Below are 23,689 nucleotides of genomic sequence, written 5' to 3' on the forward strand. Positions count from 1 at the left end.
AATTCATCAACCAAAGAGTAGAAAATACCACAAAGAGCCCATAGGGGAAATAAAGTGGATTAAAAGAGTGCTCAATTGATCTAAAAAGTCAGGAAAAATGAACCTAAAACAGATCAACCAAAAACAAATGTCAAATGGGATACTCCTAATCAATTATCAGACCAATGGTCTATATGGCATGGAGAAAAAACAGTCTCCAACCGAGAGAGCTGCATGGAAAATTATCTCTAACAGACAAAGACAGGTTTCAACTGGACAAAAAAAAATATTTTCTGAGAAGAAACAAGAGGTCCAACAGATTCATGGCTGAGTGAACAGAAGTTCTAGAGAGGCAAAAGGGTTCCAGCAACTGGGGAAGGGTTAGAAAAGGAGCCGGATGAGCAGATCTACAGAGATGGTATGGAAGAGTCTTGGGGATGAGAGATGACGTGGAAGTCTGACCGCCTCCTGGTGGCAGTAGTAAGACATGAGAAGATAAGTCTTGGGGTCTGTGGAGGCAGAGGCTGGGGGTGCTACGTGTGAGGAAGGAGTGAGGCCCAGCCAAGAGCATGTAGATCTCAAAATGACAGCTGGGAATGGATGCTGCTGGGGGAGCCCAGGGCAGTCTGGACGCAGCCTTCCCTCCTCATGCCACCCTGTGGTGCAGGAGCCTGCAGGTAGAGCCAGGTCGCGAGAGCACAGTGAGGGGTGTGCTAGAAGGTGGATGGTGCGGATGCTGGCACTTGCGCATGAGTTAGCAGGCATAGCCAGGCATCTACTCCAAAAAGTGTGACAGGTTGGGCCTTAGGAAGCGGCTCAGAACCATTCTCAAAGCCCAGGATTCAAACAATTCCTTCTATAAGAAGGCTCCCCAGTGGTAGAATCTAAGGTAAATTCTCTAAATGGGGAATAAATAAAAGTTATGTTCAAATCTAAGCAGAAGAACTCATAATAATGTTCCCAATTGAATTCATACCCAGAATTACAGCACCAACATATCACAATGACAATTTTTACTGCTCTCCACCTTTCTCTTATCCTTGCCAACTCATGAATCAAATTGGGGTCACGTTGATAACAACCTAAATCACACTGCTTCTAGCTCTTAAGCCGCAGGACATAGAAACTCACCTCCTAAAATTTCTCTTCCAATTACCTGTGGATGGAATTGCAGTGTTTTTTTGCATAGGCAACTGTAGCTTTTTCAAACTTATTTTCCTGTCTCTTTGTCTACTCGTTAATGTCCCTGCTGTCACAGCTGCTGCGGGCAGTGCTCTGCATCTCCACTCCTGCCCAGGCTCCACAGAACCATGCACCTGTAGGAAAAGCAGCGGAACCCCCTGGGCAGACTGCAAGGACTTCAGGGATTCAGCCTGACTTGGCTCCTCACTGCATCTCACACACAGTCGAGATGCTTCCTACTGAGCATTTAGCAGAGTTGCCGTGAGCAGTGTAAATCCGGAAGCAATTACTGCAGATCGCTGCGCCTGCCTAGTGAGGAAAGCGGGCCGCCCAGGTGGCAATGTGTATAACAAGTTTGGATCTAAGAGACTAAGACAACAGATTGTGTACAGGTTTTTTGGGGGGAGGACGGAATTGAAATAGCAAGGATATGGAGCCTCCTCCCCTGGATTCCCTGTATCCATGTACTGTGTGATATAGAGCAGCGTCTTATAATCTAGGGTCTCAGCGCCTCTAGTAACACCAGCGCTTTCCTTCTAGGAGTTCAGATGGAACTGAAAGAGTGACTCAGGCATCAGAGTTATGGAGATGAAAATGTCAGCTTTAGGCCTGAGTTGGAAAGACTCATTCAGCAAGAGATCCTGCAGGTCAATTTCAGGCCCAGCTGAACTCGGAGCACTGTCCCAACAAAAGGAGGGTAGAAGGGGGAGACTCACCCTCCGTGGCCTAGCTCAGCTCCTGCACTCAGGCAAGTCACTCACCTGGAGAGCAGGTGTGGGCAGGGTGCTTTCCACCGCCAGAAGTCCCTCCACCCAGAAACCCAAGGCCCTGCTGCCACCACCTTGCAAGTTCTGGAATCAGATAAGGATCACAGACTTCCTCAGTTTTCCTCCCAAGCAAGTGCACATTTCAAGGTCACAGCCCACATGTGTCTGAGACTGAAGCCCTCATTCATTACCATAACGCTATACTGACTTGGATTGCCTGGTCTATTATAAGATTTCAATAAATATTTGCTAAAGCACTAAAATAAAAATAAATGTTCTCACCATCTTTCTTCTTTTGGACATAAATAAGTTTGGATTACTAAAGTACTGAAAACCCATGCATACTCACATGCTTTGCTAAGATTGATGTTAAAGACATGCAAATAACACTTTCTGCATTCTTCCTGCAATATATTTCAGAATTTCAAAATGAACGTTGAATTGGAAGTTTTTTCAGCTTGTGTGCCCCATAAAGCCAGAGTGCTCAAGAAATCCTCTGTCATCCATCATGGTAGTAGGTTAAGTCTGGTAGCTGAGAGCTTTAATAGTCTGCCCATTTTGGAGAGGTGATATTAACCAGGTCAAAGACTTGAGAGTACTGATCTCTTTAAAATAAACTTACACTGAGTAAGGAAATTGCACAGATATGATTGCCTCTTAGTCTGGGCATTTTCATTTTTAAAAATCAGTAACAGAATTTACAACTTCTTTTAAGAGTGACCTGAGAAGTCACAGTAAAGTGTGATGGGTAAGAAGCCAATAATGCTGGAAAAGCCATCCTTAAATTTTGTGACCAATAGCATCTCTTAGGAAGCATTCAGCTGAAGGCTTTGCAGGAGAAAATTCAACAGACTGCACCAATAACAGGAAATGTATTATCTCATTTTTTATTTTTTTTAAGATTTTATTTATTTATTTGAGAGGTAGAGTTACATACAGAAAGAGGGAGAGACAGAAGGAAAGGTCTTCCTTCCGCTGGTTCACTCCCCACATGGCTGCAACATCCAGGGCTGGGCTGATCCGAAGCCAGGGGCCAGGAGCTTCTTCTGGGTCTCCCATGTGGGTGCAGGGGCCCAAGCACCTGAGCCATCTTTTACAGCTTTCCCGGGCCATAGCAAAGAGCTGGATCAGAAGAGGAGCAGCCAGGACACAAACCAGCACCCACAAAGGATACTGGTGCCACAGGCGGAGGTTTAGCCCACTATATCATAGCACCAGCCTCTATTATCGCATTTTAAAAAAAATGATCTAAGGGCCAGTGTCGTGGATCAGCAGGTTAAGCCGCCATTTACAATACTTCTATGAGTGCCTATTTGAGAACTGGCTACTCTGCTTCCCATACAGCTTCCTGCTAATGCACCTTGGAAAGGCAATGAGTGGGTGCTGGCCTAAGTGCTTGAGACTCTGCTACCCACATGGGAGAGCCAGATGGAGTTCTTGACTCCTGGCTTTGGCCTGGCCCATCCCTGGCTGTTGCGGCCATTTGGGGAGTGAACTAGCAGATGGAAGATCTCACTCTTTCTATCTCTCCCTTTCTGTCATTCTGCTTGCATTTTATTTTTATTTGACAGGTAGAGTTATTGACAGTGAGAGAGAAAGGTCTTCCTTCTGTCGGTTCACTCCCCAGATGGCTGCTATTTCCGGCACTGTGCCAATCTGAACCAAGGAGCCAGGTGCTTTTTCCTGGTCTCCCATGCGGGTACAGGGGCACAAGCACTTGGGCCATCCTCCACTGCCCTCCCAGGCCACAGCAGAGAGCTGGACTGGAAGAGGAGCAACCAGGACTAGAACCCGGTGCCCACACGGGATGCCGGCGCCGCAGGCGGAAGATTAACCAAGTAAGCCGGACCCACTCTGCTTTTTAAACAAATAAATAAATCTTCACAGAAAGTTAAAAGGTCCAGCAGTGGGGCCCTGACAAGGTTGGTTAATTCAGTTACCTACACTGGAACCCAGTTCTTTCCACCTTTCTCTTCTACCACTCTCACTGCACTGGCTTTTATCCTCAGGCTTGTTACCTCCTGGTCACAGATGGCCACCACAGCTCCAGATAGCACATCTTCGCAAACATACAGACAGTGGAGGTAAGTAAGCCCCATTCTGACTCCTTACTAAGAAGGAGAAGGGGTGGGGGTTTGGTGCAGCGGTAGGACACCACCTGGGATGCCCACCTCCCACGTCACAATGCCTGGTTTTCAGCTCCCGTTTCTCTTCTGATTCCAGCTTCTTACTAATGTGCGTGCTGGGAGGCAGCAGGTATTAGCAGCCCAAGTCTTTGGGTCCCTATCACCCATATGGAAGACCCACATTGTGTTTTGGACTTCTGGCTTTGGACTGGCTCAGCCTTGGCCCTTGGAGGCATTTTGTGAGTAAATCAATGGATAGAATATCTATCTCTGATGGTCTCTCTCTTTCAAGTAAGTAAATACAAATAAACAATTTTTTTAAAAAAAAGAATGAAAAGAAAATACTTCCTTTATATCTTTTTTTTTTTTTTTTTTTTGACAGGCAGAGTGGACAGTGAGAGAGAGAGACAGAGAGAAAGGTCTTCCTTTGCCATTGGTTCACCCTCCAATGGCTGCCGCAGCCGGCGCACTGTGGCCGGCGCACCGCGCTGATCCGAAGCTAGGAGCCAGGTGCTCCTCCTGGTCTCCCATGGGGTGCAGGCCCAAGCACTTGGGCCATCCTCCACTGCCTTCCCAGGCCACAGCAGAGAGCTGGCCTGGAAGAGGGGCAACCGGGACAGAATCCGGCGCCCCGACCAGGACTAGAACCAGGTGTGCCGGCACCGCAGGCAGAGGATTAGCCTAGTGAGCCTCAGCACTGGCCCCTTAATATCTCATTAGTTTCATAAACAAACCCCAGAAAGAACACTGGATTTACACAGCTGACTTAGCATTAATCAGGACACATTTTCTTGGGCCATGGAAAGGCCATTACCTTGAAGCATAATATGGCCAACATCTGAGCAAAACCAGTTTGCATTTAGCAAGAAAAGGAGACTGGAAATGGCTGTTGGATAGCAAGCCAATTGAAAATGACATAGCAAAATATCATTATTGGAAAAGCTTTCAGGAGATGCCTTCAATTTCAATGTGATTAATTCTGCACACACCAGTGCAGCTAGTACATATTGTATCTCAGTGACAGTTGCCTTAGTATCGGGCGACAGTAGCAGGAGGGTATTTTGTCTGTAAATATATTGATAAAAATTCCAGTTGTTCCATCTTCGTGTTATCCAAGTCACACATTTCTGTTTCTGAGAGTTGTTGAGCTATTCCTTTGCTTTGTTGATGCACTTACGGTAGAGCAGAGCTATTAAAAATCCTTTGTAGCTCTAATTTCCTTTCCATAATTCTTACAGCTCTAGGATTTGACATTCCAATGTCTTCAAAAATATATTTTCTAAGACTAACCAATGGGTTGATTTTTACTGAGATTCTTAAAAATGTATCTAGCCTTGGAAAACCAATACTCAATTGTTCTTTCATTCATTCATTCAGCATAGACTCTTTCAGTGCCTACTATGTCCTAAACACTGCCCTAGGAGTTGGGTACTGGCAGATACAAGAGTTGTGTCCGGCCCAGTGAGGAGAATTCAGAGCGGCACACAGTGTGATGACAGTGAATTTGCTAAATGCTCCTCCAGGCAGAGGAACACAGGGTTGCGACGGCCCTCAGGAAGCAGTGGTGAATTCTGCCTTAAATACAAGAAGTCTTCTTGATGGGGCTGACATGAGGGCTAACTCCTGAAGAATGAGTAAGTAAAAGGGCACTTCAGACATAAGTAAAGCCAGAGAGCCAGGCACAGAGACAGTGGAGGTGTTGTATGTTTGAGGAAGGGGCTGACCTTTGGGGCATGGAATATTAATGGTAAACAGGTAGGCAGTGGCTGGAGAGCTGGGTACCCTTGAAGGGAATTTGAACCTTTTTCAATACAAGAGTCATTCTTCCACCCAGGATATATTGTATCCCAACTATTATTTCAGTCGTCAGTCAGCACATCTATTAAACATTTCTTATAGGTCTAGCACCAAAAACAGTTATAAGTCAAATATCCAAGATTTACTTCATCAAAATTTCCTGTTTCTTATGTCCTAATTCGTGTCTCCTTTGTCTCCTCCTTTCAATCTATAAACATTTTTCAAGTTCCTTCATTTAAAAAAAACCTCTCCTTTCATCCTACAACTTCTCAGACCAGCACTCTATCCAGCTTCTTCCCTTCACCACCACCACTTCTGAAAGACTGTTGGAAGCATGCTCTCTCCACACCTTTGTCTTTCATTAACTCCTTGTCCTATCACAATGCCTTCTCTGATAAAAATGACCAACAAAGACTCCAAATACTATTTCTCAGTTCTCACCTATTAATCAACCTGTGAGTCTCAGCACTGTCATCCATCCCTTCCCCCTTGACATTCTCTTCTGGTGAGTTCTAGAACAGGCTCTTACCCGTCCCTCCATCTGAGACCATTTCTTCTGATTTTTGCAGTCTCCTTCCTCAGTGGTTGGTGTTTTTTTTTTTTTTTTTTTTTTTCCTCTTTCTTCTATTTTCTCTCTAGGTGATCTTATCTGAAGTCACAGCTTCAATTTGAGAGGCTTGACGATTCCTTAATCTATATCCCAAAACCTGACTCCACTACCAGATTAGGGACCTCTATTTCCAACCGGTTCCTGAGTGACAACCACAGAGTTCTGAAGAATTCTCTGAACGCATTTGAGGTTGGATTCATCACCTATGTCACAGCCTATTTTCCACTTACGGTACTCGATCTTCACTAATAGCACAACATGAGTTTAGAACTCTAACTATATACCAAAAGATGACTAGTTTAATTTGTCAAAATCTTGGTCATATTAGATCATAAAGTAGAGATAAAATTGTAAGGAAGTCAGGGCTGGCGCTGTGGCACAGTGGGTAAAGATGCTGCCTGCGATGTCAGTATCCCAAGTGGGCACCAGTTCAAGTCCTGGCTGCTCTGCTTCCTATCTAGCTCCCTGCTAATGTGCCTGGGAAAGCAGTGGAAGATGGCCTAAGTACTTGGGCCCCCATAACCACGTGGGAGACCTGGAAGAAGGTCATGGCTCCTGGCTTCAGCCTGGCTCAGCCTTGGTAGTTGTTGCCATTTGTGGAGTGAATCAGCAGGTGGAAGATATTCTCTCCTCCCGCCCCCGTGTGTGTGTGTGTGTGTGTGTGTTAGAGAGAGAGAGAGAGAGAGAGAGAGAGAGAGAGAGAGAGAGTCTGCCTCTCTGTAACTCTGCCTTTCAAATAAATACAATAAATCTTTTTAAAAAACCCTGATATATTAAATGTTGTTGAGGTTGTGGATGAGCTATTATTCTTACATACTGTTGTCGGGAATGTAAAATATAAGAGTCACTGTGGAAGGGCCGGCGCCGCGGCTCACTAGGCTAATCCTCCGCCTAGCGGCGCCGGCACACCGGGTTCTAGTCCCGGTCGGGGCGCCGGATTCTGTCCCGGTTGCCCCTCTTCCAGGCCAGCCCTCTGCTGTGGCCAGGGAGTGCAGTGGAGGATGGCCCAGGTGCTTGGGCCCTGCACCCCATGGGAGACCAGGAAAAAGCACCTGGCTCCTGGCTCCTGCCATCGGATCAGCGCGGTGCGCCGGCCGCAGCGCGCCGGCCGCGGCGGCCATTGGAGGGTGAACCAACGGCAAAGGAAGACCTTTCTCTCTGTCTCTCTCTCTCACTATCCACTCTGCCTGTCAAAAAAAAAAAAAAAAAAAAAAAAAAAAAAAAAAAGTCACTGTGGAAAACAGTTTAGCAGGTTCTTAAAATAGTAAACATACTACTACTCAACAATGCAGCCATTTCAATTTTAGGTATTTACCCAAGAGAAATGAAAGCCTATGTTCATAAAAAGACTTGACTTTTCATGGCAGCTTTGTTGGTAATAGGCAAAAATTGGAAACAATCCAAATGCTCATCAAGAAGTGAATAGATAACAAATTGCCATATAGCCATGTAACAAAAAGGAGCAGGCTGTCAATGGACACAACATCACCAATGAATCTCAGAATAATTATGTTCACAGAGAGATGCCAGATCCCTGCCCCCTGCCAAAAAAGTGCCCAGTACATGAGCCTAGTACACAAAATTCTAGCAAGTGGAAGCTAATCTCTGACAGAAAACAGACTACTGGTTGCCTGGAGGGAGAGGGGGTAAAAGGCAGAGATTACACAAAATGTGAAGAAAATGAGAAAGATAAAAATGTTGATTACCTTGACGTGGGTGTGGCTTCATGGGTTTACACGTATGTTGCCATTTATCAAGTGGTAGTTCATGACACTTCTACCTCAATAATGTCATGAGAAGGATAAATTTAAGACATATTCTGTCACTTCTGGATTTGGAACTTATATTAGCTAATAAAGTAAAATAATGAAAGACATTATGCAAAAAGGGCATCAGAATTAGAAATCAAATCACTTGCATTCACAAAACAGAAGCAACTGGCTTCACCATGGCTTGTGTTCTTTTTGTTGCATTTTCTTACAACCCAACAAATGGGAGCAAATTGGATAAATGACATTTTGTTTAACCCAACTAATGAGGGTCGACTGGATTAGTGCATTAGCGACAGTGACATTTCATTTAAAAGAACCAGTCCCAATAGCTGCAAAATACAAACAATTAACTCTCATATTATTCTGCTGTATGAAACAGCATCGGTACACCAAACCATTGCTTATGAAATAAGAAACCGTTGGCTTCTCAGAAGATTCAGCCCACACACCTATACCGCATGAACCAGAAGTGTCTGAAGCATTTGATTTCACAAGGGACTGGAGGCAATGAGAAGACAGCTAATGACAGTGCTAGAATGCGGCATAGGTCCTACTCTGCTATCTCCCATTTCTAAGCTCCAGGAAACATTTAGTCAGTGGATTACTAATGCTGGCAGAAAATCTACTGGCCAAAGAAAGGATTTGAAGTGACCCTAAATCATGCCCACGGATGCCTTTCCTCATGCATGGTTCTGTGACTCTTCCATCAAAATGTGAGTCCTCGGCCGGCGCCGCGGCTCATTAGGCTAATCCTCCGCCTAGCGGCGCCAGCACACCGGGTTCTAGTCCCAGTTGGGGCACCGGATTCTGTCCCGGTTGCCCCTCTTCCAGGCCAGCTCTCTACTGTGGCCAGGGAGTGCAGTGGAGGATGGCCCAAGTCCTTGGGCCCTGCACCCCATGGGAGACCAGGATAAGTACCTGGCTCCTGCCATCGGATCAGCGTGGTGCGCTGGCCACAGCGCGCTGGCCGCGGCGGCCATTGGAGGGTGAACCAACGGCAAAGGAAGACCTTTCTCTCTCACTGTCCACTCTGCCTGTCAAAAAATTAAAAAAAAAAAAAAAAGTGAGTCCTCTTGTACCTGAGCCAGGGCAGAAGACACAAGTGGGAGCAGGAGTCCCTGTGCAACCTTGGTGCTCAGGATGGGGTAGGTAAAGCCTTCACCCTGCGAAGGGAAGCTCCTTCTGCAAGGAGGAATCCTGTAGAAGTGGAAGCCCCTGAGGGGAAGAAAGCCATCAGGACTTAGATAGGAAATTGGGTCTCTAATCAACCAGGCCTAGAGGCCGAAATGGCCCAATTCTTGGAGAAAATTGGAAATAATATCGGCAACCAAGGCAAAAGCACAGTCAAATATCTAAATATATTAAGAAGGGAAGGAAACAATTCAATGAACAGAGTTTTACCTGGAAGGAGCCACATGACAAAAGCAATCCCAAGGCAGAAGACTCTAGATCTTCAGTGGGGAAACACAGCTACGAGGACGCCTTTGATTTCTGGGGTTGGGTGGTGGGGATTCCCACAGAAAGTCTTTCACATTTTCATATTGGAGGAAAGTAGGTGGAGAACAGGAACTATTTTATCAAGATACCTGTAGAACTCATGGGCTAATTTTCATTTCTTTATATCAGAATAGAGAATTTCACTGGGATTTCTCTGTGGTGTTTGTCTATTTGAATCTGGAAACATAGTAGTCAGAAAGGAACCAAAAGGTAGTTTTACAGTTTTTAGAAGACAATACATTCCTTTCCAAACTCAGAAACACAATTTTTATATAAGAAGCTCTAATGAGGACAGAAGCCATTAGTCAAATAAATAAACAATTAGATGTGTAGTGAAAGTACCAGTTTAGGTAAACTTGCTCAGAGGCAGATGGTAGCTGATTCTTGGATACAAAGTAGAAAATAAAATTACCACCACAGCCCTTAAGCTAAGAAAATTCAGGACAAATTTAGAGCGATTCAGCAGCTTAATTATGCCTTAATGTTTCATATTCCTAATTAGCACGCTTTCCATTTCTCACAGAAGAAAAACAAAAGTTCTTTCTGCTCAGAAATGATTTCAATCTAGCAATCATTGGCTCATAAGATTAAGTGAATGTTCCCAGTTGCTCTGGTAGATTCTTAAGTTTATCAATTTGCTTCTTATTTGCTTAAATAGGTTTCTGATTGGCTTTTTTATTTTAAAAATGGATATTAATTTTAAAAGATAATTTATTTTCATGCTTTTCCTCTGAACAATGCCCTCAGATTTTGTTTCCAAAGTTTATCCAACAGATTCTAATTGCTTGAAGTTTGTTCTCGAATTCAAAATGTGCTGAGATTTAAACAAAATTAACCTTTGTGAATAGGCTATTATTGAAAGACAATGGTGGTTTACTTTCAAAGCTCACACTTGCTTCTGAGGGAATGTTCTCATTTGCACCAGATTTTCAAGTCCTACCAGCAGTCCTTATGGTTCATATAGCCATAAAGCATATGGAAACAATTTCTTAGAAGAAAGGTGGATCAGAGTCACTGATATATTTAGGCACTCATTTTCAAAATAATTATTTGCCACTTGGGCACTCTTATGTTGTTCATAGTTAAATGGGAAAAAAAAAAGTCAGCTAGCCAATGTAGGCTGAAAATCTTGAAAAAAATTGCTGCTTTGACAATGTAATAGGCCGGATGAGCCTTTCAAAAATGTCTACATCCTACTCCCAGGAACCTGGGACTATGTTAGGTTATGCGACAAAGGAGCATCAAGGTGGCAGATGGAATGAAGCTGCTAACTGGCTGGTGCTGAGTTGGAGAGATTATTCTGGTGGGTTCTTAAAAATGGAAGAGGGAGGCAGGGGAGTGGGATTCGGAGCTTTGAAGATGCTCCTTGGCAGGCCCTGCAGCTGGAGAAGGAGCCACAGGAGGCTGAAAAGGTAACGGCCTGGAGCCTCCATGAGGAGCACCACTGGCCACGGCCTCCTGAGACCCGGCTCAGACTTCAGGTCTTCCAAACCAGAAGACAATAAATCTGTGTTGTTCTAAGCCACAGAGTTTGTGATCATTTGTCAGCACAGCAATAGGAAACAAATACAAATAAGATGTGGCAGCGTCTCAAGATGCCTTGCAGCCCTAACGCCGTTCATCAAACCTGTATTTCTCTCTTCAGAAGTTGCATTGTGAGCACCTGCCGGGAGCCACACAGGGCTACAAAGAACACAAGGAGCAATGCCCCTGTCTCCTAGAAGCTTACAGTCTAGCGTGGGAAACAGACTCATAAATACAGCAAATGAAGTAACTAGTTTATGAGTTACATTTAACATACTCTATAAAGAGCACGTGCCTGTGTAACCACCTGGGCTTGCTCCTGTAAAAACACATCACTTCCATTACAACTTATCTGAGTAATGGAGACAATCTATTGTACCAATAGCTTCAGGAAATCAAGATATTCTTGAATGACATACTTGGTTATTGCTAACGAGGTCTTTGGATCTTGAACAAAAAACTCAAGCAGAGACTGAATCACCGGTTCCTAAGAGCTGTGCAAGAGTGGCCAGCACCCCACATGCTTTGGGACATGGCATCTAATTGGTAAGCTGGGATCAATCAGTTCCCCTCGGAGGCAATTTTAGCTGCAGGTGAAACTGTAAAGTAAGGCAGCTTTTTCATTCTTTTCAAAAACGTTCTTTCCTATTCTTACCTGTTAATTTACGCAGAAATCCTCTTTTTAAAAAACATTTATTTATTTATTTACTTGAAAGGCAGAGTTACAGAGAAGCAGAGGCAAAGAGAGAGAGGTTTCTATCCGCTTGTTCACTCCCCACATGGTTATAACAGTTGGAGCTGCACCAATCCGAAGCCAGGAGCCTGGAGCTTCCTCCAGAGTGCAGGGTGCAGGGGCCCAAGAACTTGGGCCATCTTCTACTGCTTTCCCAGAACATAGCAGAGAACTAGATCAGAAGTGGAGAAGCTGGGACTCGAACCGTCACCCATTTGGGATAGTGGCACTGCCTGTGGCAGTTTTACCCACTATACCCCTGCGCCAGCCCCCAGAAATTCTCTTTAACTCTTGGTTTCTCACCTACTTTCTTCACTGTGGTGAAGTCTTATCCAAGAGTAATTAGCACTCAGGGTCACTGATTTGATAAGTTAAACCTTCACAGCAATTAGAGCTGACCAATACAGGATTCCTACCAAAGGCATTAGTTACAGCAGGTGTAATATCAGGTACTGTGAAGAGGGGTGGGGGACAGGGAAGCAGGGAGAGCTAGGTACAAAGTTTGAATCAAACCTCAAAGACTATTAGGTAATTCTAAGGCTCAGTATCCCAGTCAGAGCTACCAAAAGATTGTAGCACAAAGCAATGCAAATTACAATTCAATAAAACAATATATGAAAAAATAATAAAACAATACGTATGTGTGTTGAAAAGTAAAATACATTGACAGGCTAATAATCATAGCAATTCTAAAGATGGGGAAAAATAAATTGACAGGTGATGTACACACAAAAGATAATAAGATAATTACTGATGTGTTTTAGGGCAGTGAACTGACATATGACTCAAGCACTTTGGAGTGACAAATACTCTGAAGAAAGTGTCTCAGCCTGTGGCTAAGTTTAGAAGAATTATTCTCAACATCAATTAACACAATTTTCTGTTTCCTTTTCACCAACCGATTTGGAAATTATGCTCATTAAATTACTTTCAACTCCATAATCAATATAGTTGAAAATGTAGGCTTCTATAATTATAGTAATGCATCCAAGATTTTTTAAAAATGCTTTTTTCCTCTGAGTTGCGCAGTGACCTTAGAAATAATTTCCTATGCAGAAGACAAAATATTTGCTTTTCATAGAACTAAATAACTTGATAAATAATTCATCGGATCATTGTTAATTTTATACATTATCACATCACTAATACTCTGTTAGATATATTGGCTCCCAGACAGTCCTCCTCTTTTAGATACAATTTGTTTTGGTAAAATAAGTAGAAACAATAATTATCTGATGATATCATATCACCAAATAGCTAGAGATTAAATCATAAAGCTTTCCATGGGTACTACAGAGATCCCAGCATGGAGTCTTCCTTTCTAGGCTCAGAAGTCCAGATGATATTACTAGAAATATGAACAGCGACTGGCTATTCTTCCTTCTACTTTTGAGAAAAAACAATTAAAGGAAACACTTTCCAGTTGATCTAACGTAGCCTTCAGGAGCCCTGGACAGCATCCACTGTCATGAAAATCTTCTCGTTGGAAACTCATTCATAGAAAAAGTAGTCTGGAAGCTGTCTACACAGGGGGAAAATGGGATGAGCTAAGTTGAGGAAGTAGACAAAGGGAACCAAGATCCTTCTGTTAGATAACTAAGAAATACAAATGTGAAGGAACTAACCCTTCAAACATGTTCTGTTCATCATTTTTTTTTTTTGCCCAAAGTATCACAAATCTTATTTGTGATTCAAGAGTTAAATGGGAAAACATGAAAGGAAGAGAATATAAGCTGGTTGCTTTAGTCTATTCATGCTGCTGCAACACAATACCCCACACTGAATAAACAACAGACATTTACTTCTCACAGTTCTGGGTAGAAGTCAAGATCAAGGCATCAGTGGGCTCAGCGTCTTAGGAGGGTTCAGTCTCAGCTTCCAAGATGGCACCCTGAACACTGCTTCCTCACTTGCTGGAAGGACAAAAAATTCCAGAAGGCTCTAGGGAGTTTCCTCCAACCCCTTTAATAATCCCACCCACGACGTCAGAGCCTTCACGGTCTAGCCACCTCCCAAGGGCCCCACCTCTTCATGTTCCTGCTTTGGGGATCAAGTTCCAAAATGAATTTTGGAGGAAACACAAACATTGGAACCATAGCAAAGGTTGTTACGTGTTATCCACCTTAGTTTCGACACCTGCTATGATGAAAAAGATAAATGCCATTCAACACAGGGGGCAGGTACCTGGAAAATCACAGAACAATGAAAAACAAGAAAGTTCTGTATGGAAGGAAGCAAATCCAGGTTTCTCATCTGCTGAATGATGTCCCATGTAAACAACTGTGGGACTCATATGCCAAAAATTCACGAACACTTGATGATCTTCCCATTTGAAGTTGTCAACAACAAAACCCCAAAAAGTGGTCAGAACATCGTTAGGAAATCATGCAAGTTTCTGGAAGATGGTGTTGCAGTTTACTGCAATCTGAGCAAACAAGCAAGTGACTTTCTCCGTCAGCAGGCATCCGAACTGCCTGGAGGGTGTACTAAAATCCAGGTAACACTGGCGCCGCGGCTCACCTAGAGGTACCGGCACACCGGGTTCTAGTCACAGTCGGGGCGCTGGATTCTGTCCTGGTTGCCCCTCTTCCAGGCCAGCTCTCTGCTGTGGCCCGGGAGTGCAGTGGAGGATGGCCCAAGTGCTTGGGCCCTGCACCCCATGGGAGACCAGGAGAAGCACCTGGCTCCTGGCTACGGATTAGTGCGGTGCTCTGGCCGCAGCGCGCCAGCTGCAGCGGCCATTGGAGGGTGAACCAACAGCAAAAGGAAGACCTTTGTCTCTCTCTCTCTCACTATCTAACTCTGTCAAATAAATTAAAATAAATAAATAAATAATTATTTATTTTAGAATGCATGAGTTTATAGGGTAACTGGGAATCAACAAATGTGTTGCGATTTGGCTCATCTCTGTGGGCCTGGCTTATTGAGGCCGGGTTCCCTCATGTGTCCATCGGCTGGCTGACAGTTCTGCTCCAGGCAGATGTAGGCAGCTCCACTAGGGTGGTTGGTTCCACCCCATGCATTTCCTGGGGCCTGCAGGCTAGCCTAGGCTTGTCTTTCTCATGATGCGATGAAGTGGAAGTCAGAAAGGCCTGCGGAGGCCTACCCTGGGTACCAGCAGCGTTACTTCTGCCCCCTCTATTGGCTTTAGTAAGTCACAAGCCCACAGCAGCGTTGAGTAGCAAAAGAAATTCATTGGGCCTGTTTCCCAGGGTAAAGGGGGGAATTGCAAAATACATGTTCACCCCCCCCCCCCCATGGCCGGTGCCATTGCACCTATCCAAAGCCAGGAGCCAGGTGCTTCTCCTGGTCTCCCACGCAGGTGCAGGGCCCAAACACTTGGGCCTCCTCCACTGTCCTCCCGGGCCACAGCAGAGAGCTGGACTGGAAGAGGGGCAACCGGGACTAGAATCGGCACCGATATGGGATGCCGGTGCTGCAAGGCAGAGGATTAACCAAATGAGCCACAATGCCAGCTCCATAAATTATAATTTAAACCATTGAATTTGATGTGGTTGGTTATGCAGCAACACTTCACTTAATACATGATGCCAAACAGTTAACCTTCTCGTTTTCACCACCATATCATGCTAGGTTAACTGGTATGATAAAAAGAAAAGCTAGATTTCTTTTGATCCTATCTTTGTTTCTAGCATCTGTAGAGAAAACATTCAAATAATTGAATGTCATGCTTATTCTGTTTCAGGTAACAATGAGGCTGGTTTTATGAAAACGTAAGAAATATGTGACTTGTGCATCTATTATTACAAGGTCTGAAATCTCATCAGTTTCTAGAATATGGAAATCCTCAGCTCATAGGTTTTGATAAAAAAGAAAATAAATCCATTAATACTTGGACACACTTTATAACTTTATTATTCTCTTTTAAACATCCAAAAGCTCTGTTTTTCATAGAATAGCTACATCACTCAGGATCCAGAAATTTGAATATATAATGCCTTAAAAATAAAATCAGCAAATGGCACTATATTTGATGGAGCAGAAGATTATATTATTAATTTTTATAATGGAAATTGCAAGAATTGATTTCTCAAGAGGTTAGACAACTAATATTACTTTCTTTTCAACTATTGAACACACAGACGTGCATTTTATGGTGACTTTTCATCAATAGCTCATTGTAAATTTCTTAAAGATCAATTTTTTTCCTTCAAGACAAGAGATTTATATAGTAAAAATATCAAGACAACCTATCTATCAACATAATTAAGAGCTCAAGAGAGACATTTCAGATATCAAATAAAACTTATTTGAAAAGTATCAGAGAGCAAGATTTCTCTATATGTTGAGGCTATCAACACAAACAAGAAACAATTTTTTACAGGACAGTATCAATGTGCACCTCACTTTAGGGGTTGCACAAGATACTAACACAATAAGTTGTAAACCAGTTCAATTTCTTTACAGTTCATTTCTGAAGCATTAAATCAAGTAGCCTGCTTCATTCTTCATTTACCTTTGGTGTCATAAGGCTTTTCATGCTTAGTTCTGAGTGTCTGGATATTGTTACTTAATAGAGGCTAAGTGAGTACATAACATGTATGCCACTTCTTAAGTTCTACTGGCAAATTTCCCAAAGAACTCTATATTGCTGCTGTGCGAACAAATCAGCATAACTATTGCTCACATTCCCCGCTCCCCTCCCACCCCTCATAAGAAGGCAACAGTACTGTCCTCCTGTAACGTTGGCCAAACCCTTTGAGGGCAAGGGGCCTGCCCCACTACAGTGCCCACGTGGGATGAGTTCACAGCACACACTCCTCACTGTCCGTCCTTTCATGGGACACATATGGATGGGGGACAATTCTTGGCCAAGGCATTGTTTTAGGTTTCAGGCTACAGCAGCAACCAATCATAAACTCTTTGTCTCTTGGACACACAAAAAATAAGTAGATAATATATCCAAAAGGGTGAGTACTGTGCAGAAAAATAAAGCAAGCTAAGAGACATTTGTTCTCCCCAAAAGAGTCACAGGGTGTCAGATATGTTTGTTAATTCTCTCATGTGTCACTTACAACAGAGGCTGAACACTTAGGAGGTACAAACAGAAAAGATTTTGCTAAATGGATAACTGCCACAGAAACGTTGCAGGATACAGAAATATGGAAGACCCTGTCCCGTGACATCTGGTTTTCTAGTGTCATTGCCTCTATCAATGCGAGTTAGAAATGCTTCTAGAATTTTTTGAAAATGTAGGAAGAGTAAAAATAAGGCCTTAGTCCAAGCAGCTGTGTCAGGTGACCAGAAAAGGTGTGAGAACTAGAGTTGGTCATCTGTTTCAGTCTTCAGATGTTCCCTTCCTATGACACTTTTTGATGTGAAAGAAAAGCCTCTTGAATAGGGGCAAAGAAAGGAAAAGAAACAGCTTTTTTTCTGGGCATCTCTGGCACAAAAGCAAAAAAGAAGTTCAATGAAATCATGCCTTGTGACGCAGGTCTTTCTTTCAAAATAAAGCTTAGGAGAGGGTGTTTGGTGCAGTGGTTAAGACATCACTTGGGGGACCAGTACTGTAGTACAGCAGGCTCCACCACTGCCTGCAATGCTGGCATCTCTCACGGGTGCTGGTTCAAGTCCTGGCTACTCCACTTCTGGTCTGGCTCCCGACTAATGACCTAGGAAAGCAGTGGAAGATGAGCTGAGTATGGGGCCCCTCCCGCACACCTGGGAGAACTGGATGGAGTTCCAGGGTCCTGGCTTCAGAGGCCATTTGGGGAGTGAATTGCAAATGGAAGGTCTCTGTCTCTGCTTCTCCCTCTCTCTGTAACTCTGCCTTTCAAATAAATAAATAAATCATTATAAAAAAAAAAAAAAAGGAGACACTACTTTGGACAGGACAGCTAGTATTAGAGTAGCTGGTTTTGGGTCTTGGCTCTTCCCCTGCTTCCTGCTTCCTGTTATTGTGCACCCCTGGAGGCAGCCGATGGTGGCGCAAGTACTTTCGTCCCAGGCATGCACGTGGGAGGCCCAGGTTGAGTCCCCAGCTCTTGGCTCCAGATGAAGCTGGAGCCCAGTCCCAGCCACTGCAGGCTTTTGAACATGAACCAGCGTATGGGAGGGGGGCATGCTTCCCCCTTCCCTCCATCATCTCTTAAATCAATAAATAAAAGATTTGTCAAAAGGCATCTCCGAGGCGGCTGACCTGCACCACGGCTCTGTGGGCTGTAGTGTGGGAGGGACTGCAGCCTGTGAGCAGGTGCCTGAGAGCTGCACAAGCCTGGCCGCCAGCCGCAGAACTCTGAGTTTCTATGCAAATGGAGCTGCACCAACAACCAGTAGCTTTTCTCCTTCCAGCTCCACTTCTCAGGATCAACATTCAAGTCTGTGCTATACAAAATTATTCACGTTATTGGGATAACACTAGTATTTATTTTATAGCATTATTAAAAGCATTCAAAGTGCTCGAAATAGTGCCTGGTATCATAAAAAGTCATGGGGAGTAATGAAGCACTGGAGTGGCAGGCTGCTTTCTTTGGAAATGAAATGAAGGATTTTCTGTGATGCTGTCACTCTGTTCACCTTGGAGGTACCTTGGAGGAGGCCTGCATGCTGCAAGGGCTCTGTTCTGCTCACACATTTAGTCTGGAGGCTCCTAAATGGAGTCCATGCACTTTAGAGGGTACACAAGGCAATCCACTAAGCTGGAAAATATGAGTTTGAGAACTTCTACTGATATTCATTTTTACCTAAAAAAATAAGTTTTATTTTTTCTAATCTTTATTACACAAAATGACAAGGACATCTGGATATAAATTTTAAATAAAATATATTTACAGGGCACACTGATAGATGTGTGATTCTAATGTCTATTTACCTTTACTTATTTTGAAAGACAGAGTAACAGAAAGGGATCTTCCCTCCCCAAAGGCCCACAACAGCCAGGGCTGGGTCAGGAAGAAGTCGGGAGCCTGAATTCTATCCAGGTCTCTTAACACGGGTGTCAGGAGCCCAACTGTTTGAGCCACCACCTGCTGTTTCCCAGTGCATTAGTCAGAAAGCAGATCTTAAGCATGGAGTGAGTGGGTGGGACTGGAGCTGGCACTCCATCGTGGGCTGTGGGTGTCCCGAGCAGTGGCTTAAGCTGCTGCCACACAGCGCCTGCCCCTAGGGTGTGATTCTAAGTTTGGAGACCAACAGGAGTGAAGATGTCTTTGTGTCTTGAGATGGCAAATGTGCCTTCCTCACAGTATTTCCAGTTTAATAGAATAACTAGTGTTCCAGCAGCAGAACTGTTCCTAGCTACACAAAGTCTGAACTTACCTTTGGTTGGACCACCCTGCGGCTGGTGCCTGCCCGCATCCCTGTGGATGCATTGCAGCTGACCTGAGCTACCCAGGTGGCAGGGCTGGCCCTGGGCATGCAGACGCCTCCCAAGAGAGTACTGGCCGTCTAACTAAGTGCTCTTGCCTCTCTGTGGTGTCAGGGGAGAATACTAATGTGCACTTTTATTTTAAAGCACAATATACAGTGCAAACTTTCCTAATATGGAGGCCATGGATGGATTCAAGAGCTGTGTGGGCTCCCTGAAACCATGCAAAGCATTTGATAAGGCCACAAATGTATGTATTTTACTGGGGTATATATTCAAGGCTTCAGACAATTTTCAAGGAGCCTTCCAAGAACTGAAAGTCTATTTTAAGTGTTTAAGTGCCTCCTTCTTTTGTTAATTTACTTTTTTACAGATTTATTTATTCATATGTATTTGGAAGGCAGAGTGACAGAGACAGAGAGAAGGTGAGCTTCCATCCACTGCTTCATTCCTCAAATAGCTGCAACACCAGGGGGCTGGGCCAGGCTGAAGCTGGGAGCTTGGAACTTCTGGGTCTCCCACATGGATGCAGGGGCCATCTTCCACTGCTTTCCCAGGTGCATTAGCAGGGAGCTGGATTTGAAGTGGAGCAGCTGTGACTTGAACTGGCACTCCCTGCTATGGGATGCTAGTGTCCCAAGTGGTGGCTTGTGCAGCTGTGCCACCAAGGCCAGTCCTAAAGTGTCTCCTTTCAACAAACAAATTAATTCATGCATTCATGCTTTTAAATAACTCAAACACCTCAGCCTGGACATTATGGGCAGCAAGAGATGAGAATACTGCTCAGGAATCTTGAGTACCAGCCAGAAAAAAAAAATCCCAGCTTAATGCCTCTCTCTCCCTCTCTCCCTCTCTTCCTCTCTCCCTCTCTCCCTCTCTCTCTCTCTCTTCTCTGACTGTTTCTTCTTCTGATTTCTCGGGTTTTAGCAGGGCATTTTTTACAAGTTCATTTTCTCCCTTCTCGTTACATACCCGTTATGGTTTGCTTCCTAGAGTTTGCAGTATACGGCAAATCTAAGCGCACGCTGAAGGAATGCTATGCCTTGGCACAGATACTCCAGATATCTTCTAACGAAGAATTCCTGATTCCTGCTTCCCGTTCCTTAAACATCGCGGCTATTCATTTTATTGTCCATATCGTATAATCTCCCTGTACACTGTTACTATTACTACTATGCACAAGCAATTACCTATTACACCAATTAAGAATGAGAAAAATATAAGAATTTTATTTCAGGGCCGACGCTGTGGGGTAGTGGGTAAAGCTGCCGTCTGCAGTGCTGGCATCCCATACAAGTATCCATTGGAGTCCTGGCTGCTCCACTTCCAATCCCACTCCCTTCTAATGTGCCTAGGAAATCAGTGGAAGATGGCCCACGTCCTTGGGCCCCTGCACCCATGTGGGAGACCTGGAAGAAACTCCTGGCTCTCCTGGCTTCGGATTGACCCAGCTCTGGCCGTTGCAGCCATTTGGGGAGTAAACTAAAGGATGGAAGACCTCTCTCTCTCTCTCTGCCTTCGCAATAAATAAATAAATCTTTTTAAAAAAGAATTTCATTTCCCTTCATTCACTCCTCTGTGATGTGCTTCCCTTTTGTAGATCTGTTTGTGCCTACATCCTTTTCCTGCTCCCCAGAGATCCAGCATCTCTTACGGCCCATGTTACAGGGGATGATGCCCTCAGGTTTTGTTTATCTGACGGAATCTCTGTTCTTCCTTCACCTTTGAAGGATCTTTTCACTGGAGTTGGAATTCCGGGTTAGTGATATTTTCCTTTCAAGACTTCAGATACTTTCCATTCTATTCTCACTTGCATGCTTTCTAACAAGAAGTTTGTGTGATGATTTTCCTTCTGCCCTCGAGGTTTCTTTCAAAAGAGTCTCATCATCTATTATTGTCTTCAGTTAAAACATATCATGCCTAGGTATAGGTTTTTGATGTTTAACCTGAGCTTCCTGGATCTATGTTTTGGTGTGTATCTTTAATTTCTGAAAGTCGTGAGCCATTATTCTTTCAAATACGCTCTGTCCTGTTTCTTTTGCTCTCCTTCTGCTATGCCAGTGGAACATACACTATACCTTTGGAAATGCTTTCTGGATGTTCTGGTTTCCTTTTGCACTTTAGTTTGGGAAATGTAGCAGCATATCTGCTGAGATGCATCTGCCAGCTCACCTTTTTCCTTAGCTGTGTCCAGTCTACCGATGAGTTCACCGAAGGCATTCTTCATCTCTGTTACAATGTTTTGATTTCTGGAATTTCTTTTCCATTCCTTGTAGACTTTTCACCTCTCTGTTACATTAGGCCCATTGTTCTTGCATGTTATCCAGTTTCAAAAAGTAGAACCTTGGGATATTAAACAATTATTTTTAATGCCCTGTTGGATAGTTCTAAAATTTGTCTCCTACCTTCTTTAGTTATGATCCATGCTTTGTCACTTCAAACTTTGTTTTGCCTGCTTTTTGTTTTTATTTTTCAGCATGCCTGGCAACCTTGTTGCTGTTCTTGAAAGACAGTTACAGTGTGTTGGGTAATAGGCATTGAGATCCACAGATCTTTAGCGTGAGGCTTTATATTAATATGATGAGAAGTTCAGTTGAATTTCATGTTTGTAAAATGGAGATGTCAATGCTTCTGTTTTCTCTAGCATCCTTGCTTTTGTCTTCCCTTTTAAGTTTCCCTAACAATTCCTTTTGAAATTGTCTATGCTTGCAGCTCTTTCAACTGTACTCCGCTGTTGCTAGTTTGTAACTTTGTTGATGTGTTGGTAAGGAATGGGAGGAAGCAGGCCTTCTGTGTCTTATGATTAAGCTTAGTTAGTCTTTTAGTGGGTGGTGTCCCTGGGGTGTGACCCTCCCACCTGCTTCCCACCTTTTATCTGTCTACCATGAATCAGGATAGGAAGGCTGGCAGGTGCTGCGGTGGGTGATTGCACTTCCCCCCTGCCCCCGAACAGTGGCCCCTGATTATGGAGAATGAGCTGAGCATATTTCAGAGTGATCAGTTTTTCCTTTCATCCAGAAGCATAAGGGTTGGTTGGTTTGTTGTAACTATTCATCTTAAGAACCTATCGGGGAAAAAAAGGGGGGGGGACAGCGCTGTGGCATAGCAGGTATGCCAGCATACCATATGGGTGCCGGTTCAAGTCCTGGTTGCTCCACTTCTGATCCAGCTCTCTGCTATGACCTGGGAAAGTAGTAGAAGATGTCCCAAGTCCCTGAGCCCCTGCACCCATGTGGGGGACCTGGAGGAGGCTCCAGGCTTCAGGCTTCGGATCGGCACCACTCCGGCTGTTGTGGCCAATTGAACCAGAGGATGGAAGACTCTCTCTCACTCTCTCTCTCTCTCTCTCTCTCCCTCTCCCTCTCCCTCTCCCTCTCCCTCTCCCTCTCCCTCTCCTTTTCTCTCTGTGTAGCAATGACTTTCAAATAAATAAATATTTTTTAAAAAATGAACCTATTAGAGTTCTTGGAGGTAAAAACTATGAAGTATGGGCCTTTCCCAGACTGTGGCCCTGAAAGTTCATCACTCTCAAGCCAGTTTGTACTCAGCCTCCAGCAATTTGTCAAGGTTATTGTGTAAGTGTTCCTATCAGTTTGGGTTCCAGGGACTTCTGTTCTGGGAAAGCTGACCTTGGCTCTGATTCTCTGCATTCCTCTCTTTCTCTACATAAAAGGTGGTGGTGTCCTCTGCCATCTCGGTCTCTCATGGGTACAAGTTCGTGATGCGCAGATGGTTTCATTTATTTCTTTTCTGAAAAAAGATTTGTCTGAAAGAGAGACAGAAGAAGAGGGAAGAAGGAGAGAGAGAGCGAGGGAGAGAGGGAGGGAGGGGTCTTCCATCCACTGGTTCACTCCTCAACTGTCTCTAACACCCAGGAGCCATGAGTAACAGAAACGTAAATACTTGAGCCATCATCTGCCACCCCCCAGGCACATTAGCAGGAAGATGGATTTGAAGCAGAGGACATGGGACTGGAAATGGTACTCACTATAGGTCATGGGCATCCCAAGTGGCAGCGTAACTCATTGAGACACAATGCCTGCCCTTCCTTGTATTTCTTACAGTGAGGATTTCCAGGCTTTTTACTTGTCGGAACTGGAATCAAAAGTTAATCATTCTTCTTAAGTCTCTACTGGCCTAAACACCTGTTCCACTCAACCCTGTCTTAGAACACCACCTGCTGCGTACTGCCAGCTCTCTGCCTCCGATGGCGCAACCCCAAAATGGCAAATAGAGGTAGTACTCAGGGAGGTCTTGCACTATACTTACCCTACCTTCATCCCCTACTAGCCTAGAGAGAACTCTTCTCCACAGGGTTAGCAGCTGCTGCTAACCTCAATCCCTGGATACAGCTTGTCCCAGGTGCAGCAATAGG

The 23,689-nt window shown here is 44.2% G+C and overlaps 1 long non-coding RNA gene across 1 annotated transcript in view; it reads right to left on the bottom strand.

The window, feature by feature from the left end:
* Positions 1-1,850: 1,850 nt before the first annotated feature.
* LOC127483555 (uncharacterized) overlaps positions 1,851-23,689 on the bottom strand; it is a 158,277-nt gene continuing 136,438 nt past the window's right edge. Inside the window, exon 3 of the long non-coding RNA XR_011381495.1 lies at positions 1,851-2,012. This is a non-coding gene — a long non-coding RNA (uncharacterized lncRNA). The remainder of the gene's footprint in view (positions 2,013-23,689) is intronic.

The sequence above is a fragment of the Oryctolagus cuniculus genome, chromosome 13 (assembly GCF_964237555.1).
Source record: "Oryctolagus cuniculus chromosome 13, mOryCun1.1, whole genome shotgun sequence".
Lineage (NCBI taxonomy): Eukaryota > Metazoa > Chordata > Mammalia > Lagomorpha > Leporidae > Oryctolagus > Oryctolagus cuniculus.